At 30.5% G+C, this 23,705-nt stretch overlaps 1 long non-coding RNA gene across 1 annotated transcript in view; it reads left to right on the forward strand.

Moving 5' to 3' along the window:
• Positions 1-14,034, forward strand: part of LOC129958147 (uncharacterized) — a 58,379-nt gene extending 44,345 nt beyond the window's left edge. The window contains exon 3 of the long non-coding RNA XR_008783166.1: positions 13,969-14,034. This is a non-coding gene — a long non-coding RNA (uncharacterized LOC129958147). The remainder of the gene's footprint in view (positions 1-13,968) is intronic.
• The last annotated feature ends 9,671 nt before the right edge of the window (positions 14,035-23,705 follow it).

Here is a 23,705-nt window from a genome sequence, read left to right on the forward strand (position 1 = left end):
AAATTCGTTTTGTTTATTAGAAAATATAAAAAAGAAGATTTTTCAAAACCGGAAGAAAAATGGTGAGCTTATTATTCAATACTTTTAAACATAAGGAAAAGATTCGTCGTTAGTCTAAAAAAAATTAAATAGTAAATTCACTATTACAAAGAACCCAAAAAGAAATAAAGAAGATTTTGGATCTATTTCAGACCATTTTTCAATTTAAATAATTAATTTAATTTAAATAACTAAAATCAAATTTAATATTCATTTTATCTTACTAGTATTTAAATTATTGCTTTGCGAACTATTTTTAAATCAAAGTTTATGAATTATTAGAATAAAATATGTTGTTCAGTTTTGCATTATTCCATATCGTCTGCCAAACTAAGATCCTTCGTATCATTAAAAAAAAAAAAAAACTTACTCACCAAGAAAAGGCAAATATTATCCATGTACATTAAATGATAAAAATTTTATTTTTTCCACTTGTGCTTTTCATGTTATATACTTTCATTTGTCTTTTTCTTTCAGTTTAACAATTCAGAGTTAGGTTGCTTCACATACAAACTGTTATCAAGCATATAAGTGAATGGAACAGAAATTTATTTTTTGAAGAAAAGGAGAACTGAGAAAATGACTGGCTTCAGAAAGTTATGAAAAGAATAAAAAAAAAAGCAACATTAGTCACAGTAAAAAATATTTAATCGGAGGAAAAAAATGAACAGTAGACTAATTAAGAGAAGAAAGATAATTTGCTTCTATCAAGTGAATGATGCTCAAAGTAATTCCTTACTATTATCGAAAAAGTTGATGCAATGGACGTTAATAACTAGGAAAGTTAAAAATTGGGATTTTTAACTAATGAGAAAACTAAACTGAAACAGAAGACGAAGAAAGAGAAATCAGAAAAAGGCAGGTACTTGTTTAGGGGGAAAAATAATTCAAGCATTTCAACAAGTGCCTTCTATTTATAATCAGAAGGAACAATGATCCATCGGTAATGTTCTTCCCCCAACTTTCTAGTATACTTACATAGTACAGCGCGTTTCGTGATTTGAAGTGTGGCAAGAAAATTGAGTATGCATTTTGGACCTATCCCGTTGACCGATTTGGGTATGAATGTATTATTATTATTGTGTTCGCATTCATGCTGATTGACAAACGAGTTTACAAAAAACAAATCTAATTCCCCATCCTCCCACTTTGTGTGTGTATTTGTGTGTGTGTGTGTGTGTGTGTGTGTGTGTTACTGTAACGTACAGATTCACCAAAGCCTGCAGATGCTATATTTTTTTCTTTGTACAATGGGAACTAAAAAAGCTAGTTCATAATCAGAAATTCCTTGTTTTCATTGATCATGATTTCCTTTTTTATGGATATACAGCATCGAAGGATATGATTGATTTTTGTGATATTTTAAATTTTTACGTAATTCTTGTAGGGAATAAGGGTCATAAACTACTTTATATTTTTGATTATAAATTTGAAAATATAGCTCCCCAAATTTTTTTTCCATGCAATTAATATGACTTGAGTCCAGAAGAATCGGTGTTAATCGTTTGATACAAGTTTACCTCTATCTCCGACCTCAATTATATCCTAAATTTCAACTCTGAAATGAAGCGCCTACCAGCCTTTCCTCCGAATCCATCAAGGAGTGCCGGGTTTCGAACGAACTTCAGTCCTTTCTTTCAAACTGATCTATCTCGAATCTAAAGCTCAATTCCTCACATTTAAGTCATTTTCATTCCAGTCTGAGAAAAAGAGAGGAAGATGTTGGATAGCTACTTTTACCTCAAATAGAGGGTCACTTTGCATAGTCTTGGCTTCCAAATCTTCTTCCCGGACCCATCATCTAGAGTGGCAATCACTGCATTCTTGCTTTTTGTTTGTTCATTAAATACTAGAATAATCCAAAAAAATTGATTTTTGGGTTATCGTATTCTTATACGGCTCACAAGTTTCGCCTTTGCATGCTGATCAATGGGAAACTATTAAATTTTATATCTTGAGTCTTAAGTTCATGCAAAAGGCTTAAAATATAATAACACCACAATTTAGCTTTACTTTAAACTCATACAAATTACGGATTAGTTTTTTTTAAATAATAACTTCTATATGCTTCATTTTAGTTATCCGATAGAAGAACAAAATAATATTTACAAATTATATGCTAGGTTTTGAATTTGCGCACACCTATACACACACACACACATACACAAAGATTTAGAATGTAGGCGAAAAAATGAAGTTTTTATTGTTTAAAAAACAAATGTGCTGTGGTACTTTTAATTATGTAAATTCATCTTTCTAAATAATTCCCCAATGTTAGTGATTTTATATATCCTATTTTGATAAGAGTAATCATTTGCAGCTCTTAGCTGGTTTCATAATTCTTTATGAAATGATTCAGAAGGTGTTGCAATTCGAATTCCACCAACATCCTATTCAACAAATGAATATGTGTTAAATTATGCTTATCTAATAAAAGATATAGTCTTAAATTAGGATTTTTGTGAAATTTTGGCACTGTGGGTTTTGTAAGCAAAGATAATCTTTTGTAGACACCTCTATTTCCATCTCCACCCGCCTGTTCTGTAAATTATAATTATGTGGTTTAACACATGTTACAACAACTATGATACGGTATGGAAAATGGCAGAGTCCATTTTGCAAGATTGACGAAATATGGATTATTTTTTCAAGCATTCCATCATTCGAGAGGGTGATAAAATGTATCTACGTATCAGCTCAGTGAAGCTCGTGGCATCAACATTTTGATTTTTATTGATTTCGTATTTGAGTTTCTTCCCTTTAGTATATTCCTCAAATCCAACTTTGATCTCATCCACTCTCATAGTCAAAGAAAGGTTCTCTGGGAAGAGTTAACAACTGAAGAATGGGTTTCATTCAATCACAGGATTGATGCTTCTTTTAATGTCTTCTAACAAGCTTCATGCTACTGGAATACGCTTCAAAATACATTCAAAGCCTTATTTCCCAAACTTACTTAATGTGAAACGAAGCAGAAATATATTTCGTTACAAAGTTGTTTACAATCATCTTGAGTTCGTTTGTAGGACTTGGTTCGGAAACGAGCAACCATCAGCGCGTTTTGCACAGCCCAGATATCGAGAAAGACAGAGACATTTAGGATCTCTTACAGCCATTTCTGGAACACATTGCCCTGTCTTAATTGCTCTGATAATATTTGGAAGGCATTGTGGATCTTTATTAAGATCAGTTTCCTTTTCATTGATTGCACTTAATTTAATTTTTTGAAAATTTATAACGGGATTTTTTTTCGCAAGTAAGCAATTGTTTGCTAAATTTCCCAGAGAAGAACAGTCACCTGAGTATTCATTGAAAAATTTAAGGCTAACTCATTCAACAAAGCATGTTAAATATAAATGATATAATATAAATGATAATATAAATAATATTCAAATATAAATAAATGAATGTTAACCTCGATGTATCAGATAACACCATTTTTCTACCTTGTGTTTGTTGCTGTGCTGTCACATTGTCAATATCATTATCTTAAAACTACTTCAGTTGGTTATTTTACCTGTGTAACGAGATGAACAAATTGCCCATCAGTCTGATTTTTTGGTTTAGCTATTTTTTTTATTTTTATTTATATATTTATTTTTGAAAAATAGTATTATCTTTTCTACTAACACAATATATTCCCTTTTTTTTCAGCATGAACAGGTTCATTTCTTGTCTTGTAAATTGTTATTTGACTTCTGTTAAAGTTCCGTAAAAGTTGTAAAGTTTTGTAAAGTTCCGATTTTTCTCGAAAATTCAAAAATGTTGTGCTCAAACTTTAAATGCAGCACAGTTTTTATATATAATTTTTCTATCTTCAGGTATCTAAAGTCAAGTACTCAGACATTATTGGAAACAAAGAACCATAGCCTGAGTATTTTTAGGTTAAAAGTGTTTTTTTTTTCCTTTCACATTTTAGGACCTTTGTGCGAAATAAAGATTTAAGGGGTATTTTTTTCAAAAGTTTTTTGATTATTATCCGAAGGCGTAATATTTGAGCTCTATTAATGAAGACAGGCCTCAAAAGTTCCTTCTAGGTAGACGCAACAATAGAGATAATCCAAAAATTGATTAAATACTGCAAACATCGATTTGTTCCAGCTTCATCTTATTAAATACACTTCAAAAACTAAGCAGTTATTATTATGATCAATTCATTAATATACAGTAAACATACTGTCGAATTTCAAAATATAAAATCGATTACGTGGGAAAAATGAGATCTTGTTTCATTTGTTTCCATTATTTGCTGTCATCAGTAACGGCAATAGATACAAACATGGTAGATGTATGTTATAGAAATCGACTGAAAACGTTTCTTTTTCATATCCCTATTGCAGATCCTTCGAAACCAATCTTCTTTTTCAATAATACTGTAGGGTAGTTGGTAAGATCTTCCGTGTTTTTCTTGCGACTTTTTGCTATCCACAGAATATTTGAATTGAGAAACATACATTTTTATGAAATACATTTCGCAATCTATTCCACCAAAGTTCAACTTACTCTTTGGTTATTTCATATTTTAGAGTTTATTCTATGCCGAAAAGATGTTTCAGAAAATATTACAAACTATATTGAAGAAAAATATTCCCAAAATTTTAAATTCCCTATAAATTTCATAGCCCCACAAAATAGATTTGTATTGAAAACTTCCTGAAATTTCAGAATTCGTGAAAGTTAGTTTTACAAATTATCTAGTCCTAAAATTTTAAATTCCCTATAAATTTCATAGACCCACAAAATAGATTTGTATTGAAAACTTCCTGAAATTTCAGAATTCGTGAAAATTAGTTTTACAAATTATCTAGTCCATACCCATTTCAACAAATGAAAAGCGTTGTTCATTTTTAAATTTGAAAATTGCATGTTTTTTGCGACCAGAAATGACTCAAAGCCACTCTGTGAAGTTTGCAATCTTGGAGGCATTGAATTATTTCAATTGAAAGCAATGGTCTCAGAAATAGCAGCCTAAAAACAAGTTTCTGTCTATCCGCGAAGAGATTTCTTCCGTTCAAGTCATTATTTAGACTGTGGTAGTCACTGTAGAAATTGGTTATGTTAGTGAAGATCCATTTTGAATAGGAGGAATCCAACGGAATTCTAATTTTATTTTATTCTTGGCGCCATTAGGCGGTGATAAAAGAGTGGTTGATTGTTCGTCTTTTTGCATTTGCCGCAACTCCTTGCACTTTTGTCTTCGCCTATTTTGCCTTTTTCAAAAGTTTTGTTAACCTTTTTCTTATTATAATTAGTTGAATTGATTATACTATGAGTAGGATTCCTCATATTATTCAAGGCTCTGTATCTATTCTATTCTAAAGTGACCGCCACCATCTAGACAACTTGGCGGACAGAGATCATGCTACGGTCAGACAGTAATAAGTGTAATATTTTTAAAGATAGAATTTTGCAATTTTTTCAGAGGATTTCCTGATGGGCTAGATTTTTAAAATTTTATGACCGTGTGTTCTCGATGAAAGTGTTTTTTAAATGTTTTTTGTCATTTTAATGTTTTATGAACGCAATTATCAATTAATAAATTAAATTAAATTTTTATTTCAAACCAGTAGTGCCACCTAATAGGAAGTTTGAGAAACAGTTCGTATCGAGAATAAAACGTAGAAAATAATTAAATAAAAATATCCCACATATTAATAAAAGTATAATTTTAAAAATAAGTAAATTTATCATGTACTAAATTATCATACTTTATCTTTTGATAAATATGAAATGATACGGGTAAAGGCTTCTAATTCTATGAATAATTCTATGAAAATAAATATGCAGATTACTTTTGTACAACTATTTTCTTTTCGATGTTCATTTTGTTTACCCTGTTTTCTAATAATAATATTGATATTATGACAACAAATTTTCTCAAAATTTAAATGATGTCATCATTATCTTCAAATAAAGACAATATATATTATGCTCCGAAATGAATGATTTATTTTTGTACAGAGTACTCATTTTCGACCCTCGTCATGTACATCAATTAAGAGAAATGTTTAAAGATTTCTCTCCATGAAGGGTTTTAATCACTGCCTGAAAGGTGATTAATAATATTCGATAATGTTTTCATCACTGCCTGAAAGGTGATTAATAATGTTCGATAATGTTTTCATTACTTAAATTATTATTATTTATATTTATGACGAATTTGCATTATTGTAAAGAACAATTGCAATAGACTATCATATAACTTGAAGACCCTATATACTGAACTACCCCAATGTAGAGATTGTAGATAGAGCATTATACTTCATTAAAATCTTTCGGAAACACCAGCACATACAAAAAATGCGACACATAGCATGAGATTAGTATTTATTAGAACAGAATGAGTTATTTTGTTGTAGTAAATAGATCTCTCTAAAGCACAGATTTTTACATACCTGCAATATTCACTAAAATACCTAGCATCAGAGAATACATCAGAAATTTGGTTTCTGAGACATTGATTACTAAGTCAAATTTTGTAAATATATTGATTAAATGAAGCATATATCACTATGCTGTTAAAAAAATTGTTTTTAAAATTCTAAAATAAAGTAGGTAGATCCGAAATTTAGTTTGGTTATATTAACGTCCCACTTTAACGCAACGCTAGGGCTATTTTGGGACGCGCCTTGTAATTAGGAACCGCAGTCAGATGACGAGGACGACACCTGAGCTGGCCCACCCTCCACAAGTTTCCACACCACATCAGCGGGAGGACGTTTAGCTCCGACGGATTTGGCGTACACTAGGTCCGCTTACACGATGGTTATTCGGTAGAATCGGGACTCGAGCCTGAAGCCCTCCGGGTCCGAAGCCGAGACCTTACCACCAGGTCACCCCGGCCCTGGGAAGATTCGAAAGTACCATCCGATACATATTCAAGAATTTCGTTGGAATTCATCCGTTATTTTGCTCATGTGCTTTGGATAAAATTTGAAGAAAATCTTCCGATATCCTTCATGGCAGATCTAGCATTCTACTGCCAGATTTCTACTTCAAGCAGAAAAATAAAATTAGTTTTTGAAAGAGACACAGTGAAAAATGATATGAAAATAAAATAATTTTGATTTTTTTTTTCATTAAAAAATATTTTTTTTCTTTTTTTTTAATCTTGAATCTACAACACATTTTTTTTTTTTTTTTTACATATAATGCAGTTAGTTCAAGAATAAGAAGTAATGCTGACATTATCCTCACATGCTCAGATGTTTATTTTTATCACTACCTACAGAACAATGTGCAATAAGAGGAGGGGGGGGAGAAAAACTAATCTCGTCTTCCTTACAACTTCACGATTATAAGCCATCATTCCCTGACCTTTCGTGATTCAAGTTTCACTTCTCATGGCTTTCTTTGCTTTAAAATAGGGAAGAACAAGCAGATAGAAAAATTTCCACTTCCATGTTGGTCAGTATTGGATAAATACATGACTGACACACACACAAAAAAAAAAAAAATAGCCGTATAATCTGTGACTGGAAAACTAAGTTGGATCGTGTAAAATTAAAGAAGTCACGATTCACGTAGATAGCCTTGAAAATGCTATTCCATTAGATTTGTACCGAAATTCGATCGAGTTTATCTGCACGTACTTTGTTTATCTACTCATCGGTCACACTGCTCGCGAGTGATATTCCAGCTCATCAGAAGGTAATCTTGCAAAAACCTTGATGGAGTTGCTCGGTAGAAATACTCTTTAGAACGTGTAAAAGAAAAGAGGAATCATTTTCTTGTGCGGGGAGGGAATGAAAAATGTCTCGGGGAGGGGCTTTGTATCATTCCTCTCAGCCCTCATGTATCATCAGGTCTATATTTTCCTCCGACGGGGAGGGAGGAGGATCGAACGAAGAAGGGAAGCGGTAGACCCACACTGAATTCTGAAAGACTTTTTTTCGCTTTGATGCCGTAAAAACTTTTCTGCCCTCCGTGAACTGTGACCTCGTTCTATAGCCTGCAGACGTTAGAGGTCACAACATAAGAATCCTTGAGAATATGAACCCAATTCGAACACTCCTCCCTCTGGGCTAAAGAAGAATGAGCCATTACGCTAACAAAACTTTGCTTTTACTTTCAATCATTTTTTTTTATTGCCTGAATTACTTTTTTTCAAATAGAAATGTAACTATAGTCTTTGAAATAGTAATGAATCTAACACATGATACTAGATATGTGAAAGAACTGATATGCAATTTGGACCTCCAACTATGATTTAGATTCACAAATGAAACGATTTGCTTTTATTTTATTTAATTATTTTTTAATTTAGTCAAAATAGTTTCATTCTATAGCGTAGAGAAAGTAAGCGTCGTTTGAGACGTAAAATAATTTTTTCGCCCTAGTGAAGATCAATGATTTTGGAAAGCCAGTGGCATCTGAGATAAGGTATCATTTTTTCGACTCCTCGGCATATTTCGTTTAAAAACGGGGGCATTAAACGCACTAATATTTTGTCTCCATGACAACAGGGTTATCTATAATGAGAATGAGCCACTATGCTAACAAAACTTTGCGTTAATTTCGGTCATTTTTTTTTCTTGCCTGAATTACTTATTTTCAAATAGAAATACAACTACAGTCTCTGAACGGTGAAGTAGTAATGAGTCACACACATGATACTAGATATGTGAAAGAATTTATATGTAATTTGGAGCTCCATCTATGATATTAAATTCATAAATGAAACGAATTACTTTAATTAAAATTTAATTAAAATGGTTTTATTCTGCGGTGAGTACTGGTGTAGACAAAGTAAGCGGAGTTTAGAACATAATATGATTTTCGCCAATGATTTTACAAGGGCCCGTGACACCCGCGACAAAGTATTATTTTTTCGACTCCTCATGATATTTCATTTGAAAATGGGGATATTAAATGCCCTAATATTTTGTCACCATGACAACCGGATTATCTATACTTCTTCTTTCTTCCTTGCTTTGCTCTTATTTTTACATTTTCTGTAACTTTCTTAAATGAATCCATTTTTAAAAAAATATAAAAGAAGGACGGATCCACTTGGAATATTTCGGTTAAAAACAATTTAATTTTAAGATGGGTTAAATGGAAAAAAAAAAAAAAAAAAAAGATTCTGGAATCGTAACGGATGTCAAATATCAAACTCTACGTTAATCCTGAAATCTAATCATTTCTAGCTTCTTTTTTGAAAATAACTATGTATCTTAAAAAATATATTTATTTTCCGAAGCAGAAAATATTTAGCTGGAGAAACGACAATAACAAAAGAAAAATGAATAATGTGAGATCGAGGTATTTTTAACTTAAGAAATGCTTCAAATAGGAAGCCAAAATCAAATTCAATATTTTATCGCTAAAATGAAATTTAATTATCCATGTAAAACATAATAGTACACACTATTCAAAAATTTACAAACGTAATATTATATTATATCTACCCCAATAATGAATAATGAAAATGTAAGGATTCCAGTGCTGAAATAATGTAAAATGTAAGGATTCTATAATATGACACAATATTTTGCGAAAATATTGTACATCGTTATACTATACGGAATAATATTATGCAGCATTGATAATATTAAATAGTAATACAGTATTATATAATATAATACAATACTGAAAGTCTAAAATTTACATTTTAGAGTATGGCGGGGGAAAAAATTTATACATTAGCAAAATAACTCTTAGTAATTTTGTGAAATGCTCCTATTATTTTTCTTGTCACATCCAGTGGATGAGTGAGACTTAGTGCGGCGAAGATGGATTATAGTACTTGAATATCCCTTAAGGAGCTTTATTCGATATGAAGTATCATGCAATGACTAAATTTAATTTTGCATAGTCCCTTTATTTTGCTTCATTTTTTTACAATGTCTAGTTAACAAAGTAACTTAAGAGAAAAAAATGTTGGTATTTTCGCTGATAACTAGTTATTGGAATAAATCAAGGAGATGAGGTCCAGAAGTGATTGCTTTTAAAAATAGGAGATTTATTTTTCCAAAACCATTTCTGTTTATGAGATTTAATTTAATTTATAAACAAAAAAATGACACTATCTATAAAATAAGTGAAATAATCGTCTGTAAAAGTATAATTATTCATCGTAGCTGTTGACATTTTTTCTAATTAGAAACTTTTGAAAATGTTTAACACTTTCAATACTAAATAACAGAATAATTTGAGACAAATATTATTCTTTTTTTTATTATTCCTTATTCAATGTATTGTCAGACATCTTGCAGATTTATAATATTTTCATATTATGAAAGTCAAATCCAGTTTTTTTTAATACATTACGCATGATATTATTAAACTGCGGATTTATACTGAGCAGCATTGATAAATGTAAAATTTAAAATATTGTATTCATTGCATTATACAGTATGATGTGCTATAATCTATAGGAAGAATATCTTTACTTAAAAAAACTTCTGATTTCGAATAATTGTTTCTTTTTTCTTAAAAATTAAAAAAAAAAAATAGATTTTTAAAACTTTTTTTTAAGTTGACTTGACTTTGTGCCTTTAACATATACAATATATCGAAATAAATTTTTATACTATATCTATTTCGTCATATTTGACGAAAATTTATAATATTGCTTATATGGTATTGTATTAAAAAATAATTGCCTAAATAGATTTTTTTAAATAATTAATCAAGTCATATCCCGAATTAAAATTAATATTTTTATGTTAATATTAATTTGTATAATATTTTTGAAATTTAAATGTTCGAAAACTTCGTAACATTTTACAATATTTTGGTACAATTTTCAATTTTCCTTGATATTTATAATATTATATAATATTACGCAATTATCCTGCTTTACAAAGGTAAACATAAACACAACATCTGTGGAAGAAAAAAGCATGTGTGGACTCTCAAAAGGAACTTTTGTGAGACTATAGAGTATTTATAAAACATAGAAACAGATATAGAGCTAAAGAGCCAGTGGAACTGGAATCTATTAGATAGATTCTTATAGGAAGATTACCTATTGGAATATTTTTTATGATAAGATTAGACGTCTTAATCTGTTCCTGCTTAGAAATGCCACGTCATTTAAAGTAATAAATAATTGGAGGGTCTCAGCGCCAAACAAGAAAGAACACAACGCGACACAGACGCGGGAAACAAGAAAGAACACGATGGGACACTTTTTTGTAGATTTTTTTACCTGCTACCGGTTTCGCTTAAATTGGAGGTTGTATTCTTTGTAATTTATTGTTTTGTTTCTGTAAAAAACGGTGTATCTCTTAGGCCTCAATTTCAGGGGATTTTCGGGTCACGAGGGGTCAATATTGTTGGACAAAAAGTCAGACCTCTCACAGAAAAAATACCTTGTTTTGAATCTCTGCCTGAAGGTGACCCTTCAGAAAGTCTTCAGGCCGGATTCTTATTTTATTTTTGTTTGTACTTTTGATTCTATTTTTATTCCTTTTTATTTTTACTACTTTGGTTATGTTCATCTGTGTTTTAGTAGTAGCAGCATTAGCGCTCTCTAAATGCAATTGTGCTTTTTTAGTTTGACTCAGAAATAATTTTAGTTTTTTAGTTTGTTTCAGAAATAGTTTGTAATTGGAATTTACATAATGCTTATGTTTTTGATTATTTCCTATATATATATATATAGTTCAGAGGGGGTGGAAAATTAGGAGGTTTAAATTTTAATTTCACTATAACTTTCTTATTATTGAAGATAGAAAAACAAATCCAATTAGCCAAGTTAGTGTTTCATTAAGACGAATAATTTTTGAATTTAATTTTTTCGAAAACTGCAATACCTTAGTAATTAGGGACTGTAAAGAGATTTTCAGGCCCTAATTTTCACTGTTTCTGAAATCAACAATTTATGTTGCCAGACAGTAAATAACTCAGATGCAAAGGAATCTGCCTTTACCTTCAAGCACACCGAAAGGAATTTTTGTTAATTAAAAAACTTTTCATTGAATTAAAAGGCACAAACATTAAAAGATTCATTAAAAAATTTTCCTGAAAATGTTCCAATATATAAGCAACATATTTGCGAAAGTTCTAATTAATTATTGCGTGTTTATTTCTACTATTATGGTAAAATAAAAGTTTTCTGCACGAATATTATCTTTTGACTTAATTAAAAATTCCATTCAAATTTTTAATATTTTTTCCCTTTCTTATATATATATATATATATATATATATATATATTCAAACTCCTGGGTGAATTTTCGACATTCATTTCTATTCAGTATTTTACTGAATTTTGCATTTCCATTCAAATTTTAGTAGGAATGTTTTATATATGACCAGTTCCCTATTGATAATTCCTCTGTTTTTCAAATAAAACGAAACTTGACGATGATTTCTTGTAATCGCCTTCTTTTGGTGCATTCACAGATAAAAATTATAATAAAGATCTTATTGTCGTATTTAAAAAGATCGAGGTAACTAAAGACTTATTTTTCCTAAAACATGATTCGAAATAAATGTATTTGATAAAAAAATAAGATTTAATCTTATGTACACATTAAATGACAAAATAAAATAAAAAATAAATGAAAAATGTGCAAAATTTTCAAAATCATGCCGGCCGCGGTGGTCTGGTGGTAATGTTTCGGCCTGAGACCTGCAGGATTCCAGGTTCGAGATCCAGTCCACCGAAGAAAAGTCGTGTAAGCGTGCATGGTGCACATTAAATCCGTCGGGGCTGAACGTTCTCCTGCTAGTGGGGTGTGGGAGTTTGGAGAAGGGATGCCAGCCCAGACGTTACCCTCATCACCTGATCGCAGTTCAAAATAACTCTACTGTTGCTTTAAAAGCGGGACATTAACATTACTAAACTAAACCACACTTCCAGATCTTGCGCACATCTAGACTACTTAATCTATCCTTTAAACAAGAGTGTCCTTTTTGTGCTTATCAATTATGATAAAAAGTGTATAACAAGTGTTATAAATTGTAATAAAATCGATATGAAGGTTATGTAAAAACAGTATTGAAAAGAAAAAGGCCCAATGATGAACATTTCAAGGCGAAGAGAGATTTTAAATAAAAATTAGGTCTCAAAAATTAGATTGATCAATCTCATAAAATGTGTGCTTTGTGATGGTAAATTTTCTAAACCAAGAAACTAATGCTTTTTAACATATTTCTTTTCTTACTTAATTTTTGCGAGAGCTAAAGTAAAAGCACATGAATCGTTTTAAATATAACCTCAGGGTGTTTAATGGGATTCAGAAAATGCTAATCTCAGATCTAAAATAAAATCATCCATTGCATCACCTGTTTTACGCTCACAAGACTTTTATTTTTAGTAATGCCCTATTTTGTGTTTTACTGAAGAGTGAACACTGGAAAAGGGGCGCTGTCTTATGAAAAGGAAAAGAAGTATTCGAATGAGAAAATGTGTTATTTTTAAAAATTGTCAAATTAAGGCCAAAATGGAAGTGCTTTTTAAAATTTCATACCATTGTTACTGAAATATAAACTCTATCATCAAATATATAGCTAACACAAAAAATAGAAATTAATTTCTAATAGAATTTTAATAAAAGGCTACCGAATTTGGACAGTTCCCTAAATCAGGTTCAATCTGGTCCAATAACCACAATTTTGTATAATATTAATCGGCATCAAAGCAGTTCGTCACTTCAGAATGATTCTGTGGTTTAATTTGAGTGATTCAAAAGAAATTTCTGATTCCTTAAGGATAATTCGAAATGGAAGCTTCTTTGTTTTTTGAGTCCTGTGTTTATAATTATTTGAGGAAATATAATATTTATTTTCTTTGTAAGGACTTGAGACTAGAATTTTCTTAATTCCTTTATTTTATTCGTAACAAAAGAGATTTCAGTCCAATTTAATAGTAAAAAAAGAACGCATAAAGCCTTGATATCTGTTTAAAAAGATGCATTTATTACACGCTATATTCTTTTGATTGAGAACTAACGATATGTTCCATTCTTTTTTCAGGTGAAGTCTCGACTTTGGAGAATCAAAGGTTTTAAAATCGGAGATACTAAAAATATCCCACAAGATCATAATAAATTATTTTTCTTTATCAAAACAGTATCAGTATTGTTTGACTTATTTTTGCATCAAATCTGATCAAAATGAATAATAAAATATATCATTTATAATATGTGATAATAGTTCCCTGCATATTCATTTCAAGTGCTGACGACTCCAACTTCTAGAGGTCACCTGAACAATGAGAGCAACCTTTGTGTTTCGATTCACACTGATAGAATAAAGAAAAAACACTTATCTGGTATAAATAATAGCCATGCAAAGATCTATTGGACAGTAAAGTCATTAGCGATAATGGTTGTAATCCATTAATAAGCAGCTCTTTTTCAAATACAGATCATAATCTTGATCCCTCCAAGAAAAAGAAATTGCTACAAATATCTGCAGTTCTGCAACTTTCATGCTTCAATGCAGTAAGTCTCATCATTTAATCAAATAAAAAAAATATTAAAAAAAAGATTTGACGAAATCGAGCTTTATAAAAACCATAATAACTTCAAATTCTACTTGAACCTTCATTATTCATTCCGAATAATCTTCCAAAATATGGTATAATTACATGGCAATATATTTTGAGCCTTAAATGTTATGAGACAATGCTTTTCTCTATTTGAATAATATACTGAAAACCAGCTGAAGGGGTCTCCCAAAAACTTTCTCGCATACTCTCTAATAAAAGTGATTATTCCAGAGAACGCCTTGAATAGTATTGGCGTACAATATTAACCTTTGGCATGAATTATTATTTTTATAGAATCTATAGATTAGTCCTTGACAAGTTTTTTGGCGATTAATTACTAGCATGCAGTTAACAGTATCCCAAAACCGAATTTCTGTTTTAGTCGCGCTTTCTATGGCCGATGGAAACAAAAATTTGATACAGAATTTTATTTGTAGTCACAAAATCAGATAACAAATTTGATATATTAAAATCACTGCGATTCAGTTATCGCGTATACTTGTTTCTGAAAAGGCAGTCCGATAGACGGCAAACCTTTGTTGAATTTGGCCGAAAATGTGATACGTTTCTACACTGTAAATGTTAAATCTGCGCCTCTTTGTTTTGTAGTCATTGCGCTAACTTATTTTCGATTAGCTGGACAGATAGACTTTCTCTTAATGGATTTCCCTCAAAATTTGATAAAAGTCTACAAATTTGATGGGTACCTTATACCGTATAACAAATTTACATTCACTTCATTTCATCCTTCTACTTCTAAGCGTTTTTGTTACAGACAGATAGACATTTCTCAAAAATGTTTTTCCGAACTCAAGGAGGTCTAAAAGATGGAGATTTATCAAAATCCCGAGTTCGAATTTTTTGAGATTACAATACTTTACATTTCGTATACGAAAAAGTAGATAAATAGATTCAACTTTTAAAAAAATCATTTGAATCTCAAAATAATTTCCTTGCTTTATTATGAAGTTTTTCCCTTAAAGTGTATATCATAGGTTCCCAAAGTGGTCCAGGTGGACCCCCAGGGGTCCATAGGAGACCACACGGGGGTCCACGTAGACGTGAAAAGAAAACAGGGGTTCACAAGTTGTAAGTGGTGGTCCACGAAAAATTTTCTGGTTTTCATAATAAAGAACAAAAATTTTGGCTTGGATTTACCTATCAACGTAGGCAGGTAGCATCATTCACTAAGTAGGTACTCAAAAATATTCGAGACTCAGTTCAAACGCAGAATTGAATAGAACAATAGATAATAGTACAAGTGTTTAGTAATAGGACATAGTTTTATTAATAATAGTTTTATAATAATAGTTATTAATGATAGTTTTATAATAATAGTTTAATAAATAAGACAAAAGAAAATGTGCTACTTTTTTTTCCTTCTTAACACCCCCAATTTAGGGTGATATTTTTTAGGAGTTTTGGGAATACAGTAGAAATGTAGCAACAGGGGGTCTACCTAAAATAGTAAAACTTTGAAAGTGATCCACGAGAAAAAAAGTTTGGGAACCTCTGGTGTATATGGACGTTTCTTTTTCTCCTCCACCCCCTCCCCGTAAAAAATATTCCTTAATGCGCCTCTGTATGGGTCGCTTATACTTTTTTAATTCTATCCCTTTACAAACACTGTGCTCTAAATGTGTATTGATAGAAATTAATTTTTAATAGAAATATCAGTAAAGAATCTATGATATTGCCTGGCGACATCATATACTTAATTTCAGAAGTATGGAAATTTTGAAATAGGATCCCAGGAAAACTTTTACCTGTAGAACATGTCTTACTTTTCCGCTACAATAACCACCTGTATCATCTCTGAAGTTGACGTAATTATTTTATTAAAGTCACTCGACTGGAACTCCATCTATATGGAAATCATTTCTACTTCCAATTGTAAATTAGATGCTTGTTTCTTTTCTCAGCCATGTGGATCTCGGATTTCAGACTCGCTGATCCATCATCTGAACAAACCTGTTGAATATAAAATCTGCCTTCGAGATTAAAAAAAAATAGCACTGGTGTGATGTGAAATTAGAAATGGATACGGCTCAACTTTTTTTTTCCATCATCCAATCACATATTAAAAACACATCTCTCACCAATCGTCCTGCTGTAGCTTCTAAACAAAATATTAACTTGACAAATATTCTAATCCAGGTTTAAAAGAACACTTTTGGAGGATATTTAAATCATTTTAATTATAAATTTAATAAGAAATAAAGTTCTTTTACCCCAAAACTCAAATCTTAAATTTAGAATTATTTCCATTATTGAAAATTCAATGACTGCCGAATATTCATATTTAAACTCAAAGTTTAGAAAACTGCTTATTGTGCTTTTAAAAAAGTTACCTGTGCATGAACCGCTGTGTTTCGAATTGCGTTTCATTCAATTCATTTTTTTAAGGACGAAAAAAAAAAAAAAAAAAAAAGTGGCCACAGTGGCCAGGGGTTATGTCCCGGCCTCGAAACCGGAGGGATCCAGGTTCGAGTCCCGATTCTACAGATTATTCGTCGTGTGAGCAGGTCTGGTGCACGTCCAATCCGTCGGGGCCAAACTGGTGTGGAAGTTTGTAAAGGAGAGTGCCAGCTCAGGTGTCGTCCTTGTCATTTGACCACGATTCAGAATTACGAGGTCCGTACCAAAATAATTCTAGTATTGCTTTAAAACGTTTAATATAACTTAATTTAATCTAAGTATTTAATATAATTTAGTTTAATATAACTAAAATCAAACCTGAGCAAACAAAAAATGACCTACATTTTTCAGAAATGTTTTAATGAACCAGAGGAAACTGCTAAATAATAAATCGAAGAGTGATACTTCCTAAACATTTCTGTTCCTTTTATAACATTCATTACCTTCGGTCAGTGTAAAATATTTAGTTCATATCATTCTATACAACCAAATTCTTTGTGTTCAAATGAGCATTCTGTGATAAATTCTAATTACAAGATTTAGAGTTAAACTTGCATTACAATCACGTACATATGTAATGTTATTCATAAGAAACACTGCACAGTGATTCATATTTGAATCATTGCAAAGGCAGATTTCGACGTTTTGCAGAAAGGTCCATTATAGGGTTCCTCTTTTAATAAATTGGTGATTTTTTTTCACATTTCAACATATATATAACATATCAATGATTTAATTTAGATTTATATTCTGTTTTTGTAATTTTATGAACATCCACAGTTGTACACAATTATATTTAAAGTATCCGACTAGGTTGTAAGATTGCTTACCCCTGAAAAATTCGAAAATAATTTTTTATGGTCTGAAATGAAAGCCTAAACTTTCTAAATTCTAAAACAGACCTTGTTTTATATATATGTAAGATAAAACTACAAATATATATATTTCAGTAATATGCAAAGGAATAAAATGAAACAGGAAATAGTGATATTTTTAACTGGAAGTGAATAATTTGTTTTATTTTTATCGTAAATATCTCTAAAAATGATATTTGAAATGCTTATATTTTCTCTCTGTCTACCTATCCACAATATGCTTATTTCGGGTAACACTTCTTAAAAAGCTACAAAAGGGAATTTGTTTCTAATGCACTTGGATGAACTAATCTGCAAGTGCATCTTTTAAACGCATTTTCTAAAGAATGAATATTTCATTACGATTGATTCACGAAAAACGTGTTATCTCAAAAGCCTTTGAACGAAATTTAGTATACATATTCCAAACACCTTGGAGGGTTAATAAACAGCATATTTTGAGATGACTTTATTTAGTTCGATTTTATAGACACTTTCAGTTCAAAACGTAGAGAAATTTTTGGCAAAAAATCATTAATAATAACTTCAAATGTTCATAAAATATTTATTTATTAAAATAATTTTTTTCTGGTAGTCTATAACATTTTAGATAGTTTAAGAAGTGTGAAATAAAAACCAAATATTTCCATCATATTTTAATCTTCTGTTTTTTTTCCTCAGCCAGAAATATTTGATAAAATTTCATTAACTAATCAGGGTTTTTTTTTCAAAAACTAATGGTAATATATAATTTTTTCTTCTAATTCCTTCTAATGCTTTTTTTCTATTTTTCTCCTTTTTTATATTATTTCATATACTTCGCACTATAAAAAAATTTATGAATTAAAAAAATTAAAGAATGTTTTTTAAAAAATCGTCTCCAAACCTACTTGGATATCTTAAACAAATTTTTAATGTTTATAAACGCTGTGATAACTATGTGAATATAAAGAAATACGCGAGAATCTGATAAATTATATTTTATCAAGTGTTAATATTATCCTAATATTTTAGAATTCATATTTTTTCAAAAATGTTTTTTTTTTACCTTTAGGCTAATAACATTTTTTAAATCGATATGACCACGGCCCCCCTATTCTAGAGACTTTAAACATCATTTTAGCTACCAAGTCAGAAATACACCACAGTATAGGTATATTTTTGCCTTTTTTTAAAAATTAATAATTGCTCAATAAAATCATTTACTTAATGCATTTTTGATTCAAAAGAGTAAGATTTTCTTTCTTCTTTTTAAAATTAGGTAATTTAACATTAAATGTTTTCTAAATAATTTCAATTAAAAATTAAGTTCAAAATCAAATTTTTTTAAATAAATTTTTCCGCATTCCTTATATCTATTTTTATAGAATTAGACACTTCAGTGAAAAAATATAAAACCTTACATTATACAGTGTTTAATACATACTACATTATACAACCTTTAAATCTTTAATAAATATTTGAAAATTCCACCATTCATTCTTCTGCTGCAAAGAAATTCTTTTAGGTGACTTCATTTGATATTCAAATTCGTAACTTCAGTTTAAAATGTAATGTATGTAAATATATAATGTATATATTTTAAATGTATGTATGAGTCAGGTTTTGATAATTTAAATTCACATGTGATATATCATGTATACATTTTTGTTTGCTCTGTCTGCCATTTTAAATTTATTCCTTTAAATCCAGAAACTTGAAATCATGTTCAACCCCCTTTTTTTAGTTAAAGAAACAGCCAAGAATGCAGCCTTTTAACATTAGTAAGGAAGAAAAAAACTTTAGTTGAATACAAACTCAGAAATTGTCCCAGACATGTTTAAAAATACGAGAACCACTACTCTCTAGAAATATGTAACTATGCGATAGAAATCTGACAACACTTGTCTAAATTCAAACCTATAGATGATTGTTCATTCCTCTAAAAAGGATGAATGCTCAGTTTCAGTTTTAAATGACAATATAGATAAAACAATTTCGTAGAAACATTTATCCATCTAGAACAAACCAATATCTTTCAATTTTGATTTTTAAATTTAAAAAATGCATCGTTTTAAAACTATGATTATTTCGGTTTTTGAATTATAAAATAGCTTTGTGTCCAATATTTGTACAAAGTACAAAGAATTTGTTTCTTTTTTTTTTCGATGGTAAATGAAAAGAAAAAGAAAAAAACATCAGTACTTCATATATAGTTTTGTGTAGAATGTATGGATTTGAAACAAATATCACTTGACAAGTAAAATTGGTTCATGATTTATTATACCTTTCATTCGGTCAGGAATTTTTATTGTAACGTTTCCTTTCTTTTTTTGAAACTAGTTTTCCGCCTTTCTTCTGATGAACTTGATCATCTTTTCAACGCCCAGTAATAGTAGTCAAACTGATATTCCACCTTTCTTGATTGATAACCCTGCCCATTCTCTTTTTGTTTGGCTGTATCTTTCGTCTTACTGCTTGCTGATTGTAACAAAATTTTCGGAATAATAGTCCAAATGATAATGGAGAAAGCGAACTTTTAATATCATATTTTACCCTATTATACTGAGATTTGCTAATATCCCTTCTGCAATAAATTTGTAATTTGGGTCTTTGTGGTTTCTAAAAATTGGTTATTACTGGTTTGAAGGATTGCCAGAATTTTCTCTATTCTATTTCCATATTCATTCTTCCTACAAATTCCCCATTTTTCAGCCTTGCTTAGGATAAACCAGAGAATTGTTCGCGTAGGTAGTTAGAACATTCTCCTCATTTTGTTAATACTTCAACAAAGTCTTTTGTAACATGTAATTTTATATGAAATGTGGGATGTGAAATATTTTTTTTAATTAATAAAACTTTCTAAGCACACGAAACTTTTTGTATGTGGAATTCAAAGTTTGACTTGAACCCGTTGTTTTATGCCATGTTAAGCAAATTACACTATATCCACAAAATCTTTAATTTTTTTATTGTTTTTGTATTATATAATTACTACATTTGCAGCACAAACGATCAAATAAGCTCATTCTTCTTCTAGAAGGCGTTTCTATCAAAGGGAACTCAAGTTATAAGTAAAAAGTACTTCTGCTCAAAGATCTAAATTACATATCCATGTGCAGCCCTGAACTAATGAAGACATTTACAAGAGAGTAGGCAAAATGGTAAGAAGATAAAAAAGACTAACGAAGGGCTTAGGGAGAACCAACAGGCTAACGATCAGATTTTTATTTCGTTCTCTAGAGCTATAAATTAATCTACTGTGAGTAGACAGATAAACAGCAATTAGGAGAAAAAGAAAGTTTTTAAACTTTGGTCAAATACTTCTTTTATCTCAAAAAACTGAGAGCCGAAATTTGTCCAACGTTGAGAGATGAGCTTCCTCTTAACTCCCTCCTGCGAAAAAGTTAAACCGTAAATGATTGCATCGTGCTTATAAAAAATTTTATAATTTTTTCGCATCAATAATTAATTACGTTTTCTGTTTCATTATATTAAAGCTTGTACCTAGTGTAGTTTTACCGTCATAATTTGTTTTATGTAAAAAAATGACCAATAAGATATTAAAAATTTTTCGATTATATTCTTTTTTCAATTTGAGCAAAATAAAGATTTTATTCAATTGCCAAACATAAAACGCAAAAAAAAAAATGTTATTTGAATTAAATTATAAATTTTGTTGTGTTTCAAATTTTTTTACCAGAGCTGCTGTAAAAAGCCTATGAGACTTAGTCTATGGTTTTTTTTTTTAAATTTCTATGCATTTTTTATGGAACAGAAAGCATATAACATAGTTTAAAATCGAAGCTTCCCTTTTCCCCTAGAAACACATAGTCTTCCGTAAACGTAAAACTTGGAAAATAGTCAAAGATAAGGGTCTATAAATATCGAAATGTTTAAAAAATAGTTTAGGATATATTTCAATATTTTTTATTTAAAAATACTGCAATTACTAAAAATTTTAATTGAATTATTTAACGCAATTTATCTAACTTTGCTATATAATATTGCTATCTTTTCCGGCAATACCTGACGCTTCGATATTATTATATTGTTGGCCTGGGCAGTTCTTTCACATACTAGAGTAATTCAAATTAACTTTCACATACGTGCATTTTGTTCCACAACCTATATTACATCCACTTTTACACTATTTAGGTTCTTTAGGAGTATGTACAAGCACCAACGATTTATTCACTAACTTTCATTCCCAGGATGAGTTCAAATTATTTCCTTGCCATGTTCGCATTTGGTGTCGAAACCCAATCTCTGTCAATGGAAGTAACTTGGAGAGGAACAGCGGGAGTAACAGCGGGGCTAACTTAATTAGCGAATTTATTAAAACAGACATATTTTATTTTAATAAAGCTGTTTTCTTCTTTCTTTGTGATTGATGAATGTTGATGTCTCTTTCTTTTTTGTTTTCATCAAAAGGGTTATTGAAAATCTCAGAGATATTGTCGCGTAGCTAAACTGTGCGTTAACTGAAGTCCAAGTTAACACTCGCTAATCTCAACTCGAGATTTATTCAAGGAACTAAACCTTACATCTATTTTTATCCACAAGACGAAATGACTCGAATCTTCCAGATTTAGAAAGACACAGAAATTATAAGAACATTCTAGAACAGACGAGAAATAACAGAAAGGAAATCAATAACAAAACAGTTTTTAGGAAATTTGCCTGCAATCAGATACGAACTTGCGAACTATCGCTGTCAGTTCATAGCAGTCTACCACTGAGTCATTGACTTCCTAAGTCGGAACACGTTTCGTTACAGTATCTAGCCGGTACTTTCTAGGGCTGAATAATTGTTCTATCTGCAATTCTCCTTTCCCCTAGTATCTTGAAGCTATGTCGTAAAAACTATTTACATGAAAGAATAGAACAGAATTTTCGTAATCAATCACAGCAAGAGAGTTCTGCAGATCTTTAGAACTGTAAAAACTAACTTCTATTTTATTTTACTCTCTTTGAGAATGAGAAAATTTATGTCACTTGCAGCAATAGCAATGAGTAAATCAGAACGAAGACATCTTTGCCAACGATAACTCAACTGCTGTTCTCGTCATACGTATCTGTTGCGATGCGGGCAATGTCTACTTCAGCATCTTTTGTTGCTTTTTGCATGTGCTCTCTAATTAGCTAACAAGTTGCAAATTGAAGCGCTCCTTGTTACTACTACCTATTCTCAGAAATCTCATGTGAATAAACGAGAACTTACTGAAAAGTATTCCTCTTGAAGTACGTTTCATAAAGCGCCCCTACAAATCTAAAATTTTGTTGCTGACAAGACATTCGATGTATTTGTCAAAAACAAATGCTTGGTCCCTTCCTTTGGTCATACAACTAGATGAGTGAGTACCCCTACATTAAGAACATAGTATAAGCTGTCAATCCTACTAACCAATAGTTCTGGAACTGTGTCAAATATATTATAAAACTCTTCATTTTTGTATTTCTAATAACACTGCTATTATTAAATAAAGCTAACAGTACTATTCCATGTGATTAATTATATCCAATTCCAATTGCATATGCAGTTCAGATTCTTCTCTGGGAAAACTGTTTGCATAAATTTTAATAATGTCTTTTCCGGTTATTACTATAAGATCTGACTGGCTAATGAAGGCATTATCTCGGCCATGCCAATTATTTTCAATTTGAAATAGCCAGATTTTCGACTCTTTGCGGATATGGCTTCGTAGAAACTGACATCCTCTTATGCAACTCAGCCAGATGTTAATAAGATCATATCTTATATCACTGTAAGCAAGTGCTGTCGCAATAATGCTAAGAATTTCTTGCGATGTATTTTACTAAATTGTAACTTCTTTTCAATTCCACGTGTATTGTTGGTAACTGAGAGCATGGAGAAGAATGCCCACTGTTTTCACTATAAAGCTGATTGATCCAAGATAGATTTCCGCCAAGTAGAAGCCTCCCTATCGAATGGTGATATTCGAAAA

This window comes from Argiope bruennichi, chromosome X1, assembly GCF_947563725.1.
Source record: "Argiope bruennichi chromosome X1, qqArgBrue1.1, whole genome shotgun sequence".
Taxonomy (NCBI): Eukaryota; Metazoa; Arthropoda; class Arachnida; order Araneae; family Araneidae; genus Argiope; species Argiope bruennichi.